The 8,785-nt window shown below is 39.3% G+C and overlaps 1 protein-coding gene across 1 annotated transcript in view; it reads left to right on the top strand.

Moving 5' to 3' along the window:
* The window catches only part of ST6GALNAC3 (ST6 (alpha-N-acetyl-neuraminyl-2,3-beta-galactosyl-1,3)-N-acetylgalactosaminide alpha-2,6-sialyltransferase 3), a 124,109-nt gene that overhangs the window by 40,380 nt on the left and 74,944 nt on the right, over positions 1–8,785 (top strand). The window lies entirely within an intron of this gene.

Here is an 8,785-nt window from a genome sequence, read left to right as displayed (position 1 = left end):
TGCATCTGTGATTCAGCCAAATAAGTTCCTAGATAATGGCCCATGATTAATGGTGAGTGCTGATAATAGGAGGTTATTAGAGAAACCAAACTTGGAACAAATCTGCTATATACATTATATACTTTACCGCCATCTGTGGGTATTTATAATAAATACAAATTAAAGTCAGCGGTTACAGAGTAACCAATGTTTTGCATTGTCTCATTTGAGACAAAGAATTCCTTATTGCAGCCTATCAGTACTTAAAGGGGGCTTATAAAAAAGATGGCGGCAAACTGTTTAGCAGGGCCTGTTGCGACAGGACAAGGGGGAATGGCTTTAAACTAAAGGGGAGTAGATTCAGACTAGGTATAAGGAAGAAATTTTTGAGGCTGAGGGTGGTGAAGCACTGGCCCAGGTTGCCCAGAGAGGTGGTGGATGCCCCATCCCTGGAAACATTCCAGGTCAGGTTGGACGGGGCTCTGAGCAACCTGATCTAGTTAAAGATGTCCCTGCCCCACGGCAGGGGGGCTGGACTAGATGACCTTTAGAGGTCCCTTCCAAGCCAAACTATTCTATGATTCTATGAACTTCGTAGTGAAGAATTGTCATTAATTTTTCTGCAGAGATACTTATTATTATTTGTGAAGAAAAACCAGCTTTTGTGGAGAGAGTCCTTTTGGCCTTGGTTGCTTTGAAGGATGTCATTCCAAAGTCCACTCTGTAAGGAAGGATTTTGAGTTATATGTTACATGTGCTCTGCTGCTATACACGGTATTGGATGTGAGAAATTGTTTTTGTCCTTTCGTACTGTGATTCATTTGCTATTCAGCCCATGTGCTAACAGTACGTTCCCCCCTTTTATGTCTCCTTGAGTTGTAAGTGACATTTTACCTCCTTGTGTTTTGTATTGTTTGCCGAGCAAATATGCCTGTATAGAGGAGAAACAAATTTTATCTTCCTTATTGCTACATACAAAAAACAGAAAAGAAATGCAATATAAACAGAGAATTGCAGAAGATAAAGTAAACCTAAATATTATGATACCAATAACTTGCTGCATCAAGTGCCAACGTTTTTTGCTGGTAACAAATACACTGTTGCAAATACAATTTTGCAGTAGAGTGACAAAAGGGGTGCCATGGCTAAGAGCAGCTGATTGTGCTGTGTTTGGAGTTGTTTATGACGTTTGATGGACAGTGTCTGGTTTAAATTGTGTTTCTCAGTAACTTTTGTGCAGAAAATTCAAGAGTCATCACGTGCTAACGAGGGCAAGTGAGCAATGTGGTGGATGTTAAGATAAATGACTTACTGGATTCAGCATTCAGCAAGCAGCATTTGGTTGGAAGAATTCCCAGCTTTTGAACTGTTACAAAGCAATGATATTTCAAAGGCTGTATATTTGCAAATGAGTGATAGATGGAGTGTCACAAACATTCTAGTTATTTCTGGTCATCAGCTAAACCACTGGGATGAAGTTAGGGGTACTTTAGAACTAATGCAGTTTGTTTGGTTTTCCTTTTTGAGCAACTGGGAAATTAAAGTTTTCATAGGCTGTTTTTCAGAGTGAGTGTTATTTTAACGCCTACCTTGTGAACTTGCTGTATAGGGTGCGCATGATGGAGTTTGCCTCTCTCCCATAACAAGTAGGCATTCAGTCCTCAACTGTGTTTGACATGAACATTTCCACATATGTTCTTGGGCATAGTTGTATTTTTGTCTTGATATTTTATCTGTCAAGGAAGATTCTGCCTTCCTTCTGCCCTCCCGCCTGCCCCCCCCCCAATTCAGAGGTGTAATTAGGTGTATCTGGAACTGTAGACATCTGTAGGGATACAGATGTCAGGGTTTCTGGTTACCTACAAGCTGTAGGTATGTATATGCTGGAGTGAATGTATCTGTTTCCATCTGTTTTCTGCTTGGGCAGTTGCAGTTTAAAGGAAAAAAGCTATTCTCCCTGCCTAATGCTGAGTTATTTGATTGACATGCCTGATAAAGCTTTCTTCGCAACAGTTAGTTTATACCTTAACATCTTTAGGTGTTTTGGTTCTTCTCTTTTGCTAGATTTCATTCCCAAACATCATGGTTTATCTCACTGGCTATATATCTGTATTTTACTTTTTCTAAAATCCTCTTTCCCCTTACACGTCTCTCTTTCAAACACTAAACTATATTCTACCTTTTCATAGCCTGTTTCAGTTCTTCTCTGAATTTTTTCTGTCCTCTCTTCTCTTTTGGTATCCTGCTTCCATTTATTTCCTTCCCCTTTTATGACATATTCATTCATGTTAATAAGAGCACATCCCTTCTGCCATCATACATTGGGAGAGGAGAATTTACCAACCACCTGAGATGCAAACTAAAATGTGACTTCAACAGACCGAGAATGCACACGCAGAACAGGTCCTCACGCATCCTTCAGGCAATGCCTTAGGGCAAAACTTTCTTCACCTGCCACTCTCTCACTGCTCAAAGTCCCGCAGGGCTGTTGACCATCAGACCTCCAGTGCTATGGCTCTGCTGGGTCTTTCTGTCGTACTTGAAACACTGAATCTGGCAGCTTCCTTCCTTCATTAACCCTCCATGTAGACACAGAATAATTTCTTCTGTTCTTTATTTACTCTCTGCCACCTTTCTGTTTTTGAGTCTTTTTTACCAATAGAGCTATCAGGAACCTTTCAATAGTTTATTATTCCAGAAGAAAATACTAGTGTAGTCTTCTTTAAAAGATGTCAGTTTCAATGAAGTTTCAGCTGGAAATCGGGAAGAAAGGAAAAAATGGAAGGGACCGTTCTGTTAATGTGAACTACCATGCTTTAAGCTTTTCATGATACAGAAAAATGTTCAACTGAAGGGGCATTTTAATTCCATTTTAGAAAACTACTTAAGTATGATTTTTAAAAAATAGAAAGTTAAAGTATTTTGATCAAACTGGACCTGGTTTTACTCAAATTTTATTTTATGGGATTATCAAGAGCGGTATTATCTTTGACTTTTCAATTTTTGCTTTATTTTAGAGTAGAGGAAAATACATGAAAAGACCTGTTTTTCTGTTTTCTTCTTTATAGGTCATATACTCGACTCTGTTGCTACTCAGAGTTTTCTCGCGTATATTTAAGGCGTTTATTTTTCAGCTCTCAGTATCATGAGATGTACTTGATTCTTGCCTTGTTTCAAAGTTGCCTATATTGTTCAAATAGCAGCAGCAAAATCAACAACATTCTGGTGAGCATTTGTTCTGCTATATCTTGAAAGAGGTACGAGCTGGCATGGAGTAACTAGAGCTGTCTTGAAAGTGAGAAGGATGACACTGCATCACTTTGCACTGTGGTTCATTGTTTGGAAGGCTTGGATTGGTGGCTATTTTTTTTTCCTTTCCATGAGAAAGAAAGCTAGAATGTTTCAAAAATACACTTGCCAAATGAAAGTTTAGATGGTGCTGGAGACTCTGGCGTGCAAGCTTCAACCTCTGTCCAAAGTCCGAGCTTCCTTCCCTTTTCTGTGTCTTTATCACTGACACCAGGAATCCACAAGATACCTGTTGAAGCAAAGGGCTGATACAGCCCTTTTAAGGAGCTGTAACATGAGCTGCAAATCAAAGAATAGCAGTTCTGTAACAACTAGGTCAGTGTATATAGACAGAATTTCAGTGATGGTTATTTATTCAGTGTTTTACTGCAAGATTAGTCCCATTATGTGGCTCCTATGCATTCCCTTCCAATTCATTCAATTTAAATAAAAACTTCCTGCTCGCACTTATGTACATATCAGTGACACTCATCTAAATAAAATATCCCAGGCACTTCAGTCTCAGGAACAGTCTTATGACGAGGCAGCTCATATTCTATTTATTTGGAAATGGGGTGCATGTTGACATAGGGCTTATTTCAAAGTAATGTCAAAATGTTAAAATCTTTATGAAATCTTAACATTAAATTTTATTAAGACAGAGATGTTTGCTGGGATGTGATGCTGGCAGCTAGGACCAAAATCAACTGCTGAAGATTAAAAAACCACAACACTACCACAGGAGGGAAGGGGGTACAACCACAAACTCAGGGTAATCAGACCTGTGGGTTTTTATAATTTTTATTTTTATTGCTTGATGTTAGTTCTATAATGTGATTTATATACAGTGCTTCTGAGTGCTGTATTAAATTGATAGCTCTTGCTGGGTGAACACACAAGTACTATCTTTCTTTTTCTTTAAATGTGCTGAATTTTGTCTTAGAGAAGCCTGGCAAGCCTTTCCTCCCAGTCAGAGGTCTGAAGAAAGTGAGTAAGTGTAGGTAAAACCAGCTTGGTTAATCATCACAGAAACAGGAAAAATTAAAATACCTTTTTTGCTTGTAAAGTAGAGAAAAGCAATAAAAACAATGCCAGACGGTTAATGCCTCTCTTGTACCTTTCATTTCAAAGACCTCAAAAGAACATCAAGAAGAATAAAGGCAAAATCTATTCCCTATTGGCATCATTATAAATGTTGTATCCTCTAAAACTCTAAAGACATCCAAGAAGAGTAGAAGAATAAATGGCATTGAAATAAAGAAAGTCTCTCTGGAGCTTTGTTCAATTGACTTTGTTAGAATTCACTCAAATAGGATGATTATAAGAAAAGATCTCATTTGTTTCAACATTAAAGGAGCAAATTAATATGTGGCGAGCTGCTAATAATTGCCTCATTATGTAGTGAATGGGCATTGCGTCCAATTTACAAAATTACAATCATATTGTTAAAGTAACAATTGGGAAAGTTTAATCTGAATTTCCTAACTATCTGTATGATTAGTTGTGGGATTCACAGAGTGAAGCAGAATTGGTGGCTGGAGTGAGGTCTCCAGCGCACCACCAGCCTATAGTGCTAAGAAGTCACAAGAGAAATTCAGCTTTTCATTAGTGTAAATTACATCCGCGTAAGTCCTGAGCTAGATTTGGTCCAACTGAAGAGTGAATCTGGCAGTCTCTGCTAAGACGGGAGCTTGGCACATGACTGGTCTGTCAAGACATTGTTTTGTTGGACTCCACTGACTTGTGCTGAAGTTTTGGCCAAGAGGCTGAGATCTGGCCTGAGATCATCCCCGCTTGGGACTTCGGCAGACCTACAGGTCCGTGTCTGGGAAACTTGGTGATCCAGGATCTGTGCCATTGGGAAACCCACCCATACAAACGGTCCTGTAGCTGGAATGTCAGTCTCTTGGTGGAGACATTTGAAATGATGGGGGAATTGTTTCAAATTGGAAAGTAGCCAATTTTCCAAATATCGAAATACTCTGTGGAAGAGAATCATGTTTTGTGACCTACTTCTGGTTAGATTTGCTTGTGACCTTTTCTAGTTCTGTCTGTTTTTGTTATTTAATGATTTGACCTTTGATTCTGTGAAGCCACTTCAGTGCTAAATGCAAAGATTTAATAACTAGAACTGTTTGATAAGTGACCTTTATTACACAGCTATTTCTCTTTGCTAGAGAAACGGCACTGTTTTGCAAGTTCTAATTCACAGTTTTAATTATCTTTTCTATTGTCTGTAAGCTTGCACAGGAAATGGAAAGGTCAGACATTTCATTTTCTTTACGGATTAAAATATAAGTGCTCCTCAACAGTTACAATGTATCATTCAGGAAAAAGATGGAACAATTTGTCAGAATCATGCCCAGCTGCTCTGCTGAGGACTTCTACATCCTTCTGGTCAGCGACAAAACAAATATTTCTCTAGAAGCAATAATAGCTCAGCCCCCGTGGTGTGTAGAGGTGAAATATGCGTCTAAATACATGAAAAGAGAAGAAAAGGTGAATGGTTCTCTATGGTTTTTTCTTTAGCTCATGTATCTACAATGCAAGTGAACGAAGATCTTGTGAAAGGTACAGGTAAACCCTTAATTGACGTTCTCGGTCCAGAGAGCGTAAACAGTAACAGCATAGGTTTCTGTATGGGCCTGCCAATCTGTATCAATCCCATTGCTGCTGGACCATCTCTACAGATGAGAGGGCAGCCTGGACTGCCTGCCAGGACCATTTTTGGTTTCTCTGATAAGGCTGTTGATGAGTTAGTGTTTAATTGCTATCCTGGTGTTTGTGATGTGGACACCTGTAAACAGTTACTGTTAACTGCAAAACAGATCACCAAGAATGCACATTTTCTCTAATTCTCCAGTTTTCATCTCTCTGTATTCCCGTTTCTGTGTGTAAGAATTGTCTCTGTTTCTGTTCATCCTTAATACAAACCATACAGCAAGTTAAATGGAAAAGTGATAGTTTCTCATACAGGTTAGGGCTCTCGTGGGCACCCTTGCAGCCAAAAATCTGCATCCGGGAAAAGGGTGTGAGTGATGTAGGAAACCAGAGTATAGGGTGAGGGGGGACAACAGCACATCACTCCAACTCCTCAAGGGTCATAGGGAGCTGTCAGCTGTGTCCTTCCTCGTTCAGTAGCAGAAGTAGCAGCCGCAACTACCCAGGTGCTTCCCAATTCCGGCCCCTCAGGCTCCCAAATCCCTGTGCCTGAATAGCTCCTGTGGGAGCCACCTGGCAGAGGAGCTACACTTGAGCAGCTTTTGAGTCTTAAAGTGATGGGACAGCCATACCTGAGCTAGGGTGTAATAACAAACAGGAATGTCATGTTAAATAAGGAAAATGAGAAAGCTGGTGTATGTGGATTACTGAAACTGCCCCTTTTGTCTGTGACACTTATGAACCAACACCACAAGCTGCTGGCCTCTCTCCATATGGGGTTTCAACAAATGAATATTGATGGTTGTTTTCTCATACGCTGAGGAAGATATGATGCAAAAAGATACTGAAGTCAGTGGATGATTCTGGAGTGAGTGGAATGTCTGTCATGTGTGTCAGTCAGTCTCCTAAATCTGGGATCTCTGTTGGGAAATATGCATATTAGGACATGTAAAATTTGTCTACATTGTAAAAAATATTTATTCTGAGATAAGGCTGGGAGGAGTTAAGCCTCTGCTTCTATTGAAGAAGAGCAGATTATATGTTGACCTAGTGCAGGCATTCAATATTATGAAAGCACTTTATAAATTGGAACAAGATAAATGAATCACAACAAAAGAGCTAGAAAACCGTGGGGGGGGTGGCAGGGGGGGGGGACACAATTGCAGGAGTGAGTGTACTCAGTTTATTCGAGCAGAACAGTTACACTCAGAGAATAGAAAATGTGCAATGCATTTCTAACTAAGGTCAGAAAATCAGACAATTCCAAATTTAAGAGAGCAGCTCCATTTTAATGGAGAAGGAAGAATATTGTGGAAAAAACCCCACACAACACCGAGGTTGAGACAAATTTAAATTGGACCAGATTCTTGACCAAATTGGCTTTTCCTATCTAGCAGTTTCATATTCAGCATTTGTTAGTTTGAAAGTTCACCCTGAAAGCTATAAATTAATCTACTGGGACTTTAACAATTCACTTCATGTTAGGGTGTGAGTTATGCTTATGGATTTGTTTAGGTCACCCAGCCATGTCCTCATAATGTATCTTAGAGAGGATTTCTGTCACTATGCAGTAAAGACTGTTGTGTTCAGCTGCATCTCCTGGGATTTCATCCCTGCTGTCAGAGAACTATGCAGGACAGCTTTCTAAAACTACAACAGCTATAAAAAAAATACATGGTGTTCTGTAAAGGAAACATTGCCAATGCTTTTGCGTGCAGTCAGGCATCTTTAATTCCTGATAAAATGAGGAAAGAACATTTTCATGAACCACTCACATAGAGAAATCAAACCAATCACAATAGAGAAATCAAACCTTTGCAATGGTGAGATTTATTGCAGAAGTCTGGTAGGATGCACCTTAGTTCTGTACAATATTTGTCACCCAAAGAAGAGATATTTTAGCTGTTATAATTTGGCTCTCTTCAGATGTTTATCTCTTGTCCTTATATTATGCACCATTATTGAAGAAATTTGATGTTTTGTCAGCCACCATGTCCTAAGGTTATAGTGGTCAAATGCAGCCAGGATATTCATCCACATCAGCTAAATGAGGTGTGATTTTGAAGGGAAATAACCACAAGCCTGATCAGAAAAGCACCTAGCATCCTGTCAGGCCAAATGTCCAAAGAACATGAATGGAATTATTCTTAACAACCATTAAACTGAAGTCACTGGCTTCCAATTGGGAGCATGACAGAAGATCAAGTCTGTGACCATACAAAAAATTGTAGATGATCTGTGGCCTGGACCATCTTCTGTAGGTTTTTTTGATGGATCTAGTTTTCATTTGATTTAGATTTCTAACTGAACCTTTCATACAATCCAACTTAAATGCAGGGCATTTAATTTTAGGCTGTTGGTACAAAAGAACCAAAAGACATTTACTATTTGTACTCTGACAAACAGGACGTCACATAGGTCTCTGTATCTCTGTTAGACAGATAACTGTTCCTATTTTCAATTCATACTGGAGAAATAATACCCTAGAACGTGCTCAGGAAATACTGTCTTTGACTTCAGTTTGCCCAGGATTAAGTTCCTAGTTCACATGTCACCAGTCCATCTGCCTCTCATTTTTCATGGGTCATAACAGTTCTCTGGAGAGAACAGCATATTCTTCTGTCTACATCTCCTTTTCAACTGCAGGATTTTCACGCTACTAGATTGCTTTTGAGAGTTACATCTCATGTTTGACTTCTATCACAAATTTGGGAACTATTCATTCAGACACGTAAACACTGTCAGCATTACTTTTTCTGTACTTTTTTCCTATTGCTGACACCACCTTATTAAAAGAGAAGGCGGCATTGATCTGCATATTGTTTTCTGCTGCTTCTTTCTTTCATTGTTTTCTAGT

Source organism: Pygoscelis adeliae, unplaced genomic scaffold (genome assembly GCF_000699105.1).
Source record: "Pygoscelis adeliae isolate BGI_AS28 unplaced genomic scaffold, ASM69910v1 Scaffold10, whole genome shotgun sequence".
In the NCBI taxonomy this organism is placed as follows: domain Eukaryota; kingdom Metazoa; phylum Chordata; class Aves; order Sphenisciformes; family Spheniscidae; genus Pygoscelis; species Pygoscelis adeliae.
Note: the sequence above shows the minus strand (reverse complement) of the source record. Positions and strands in the feature narration are given on the sequence as shown.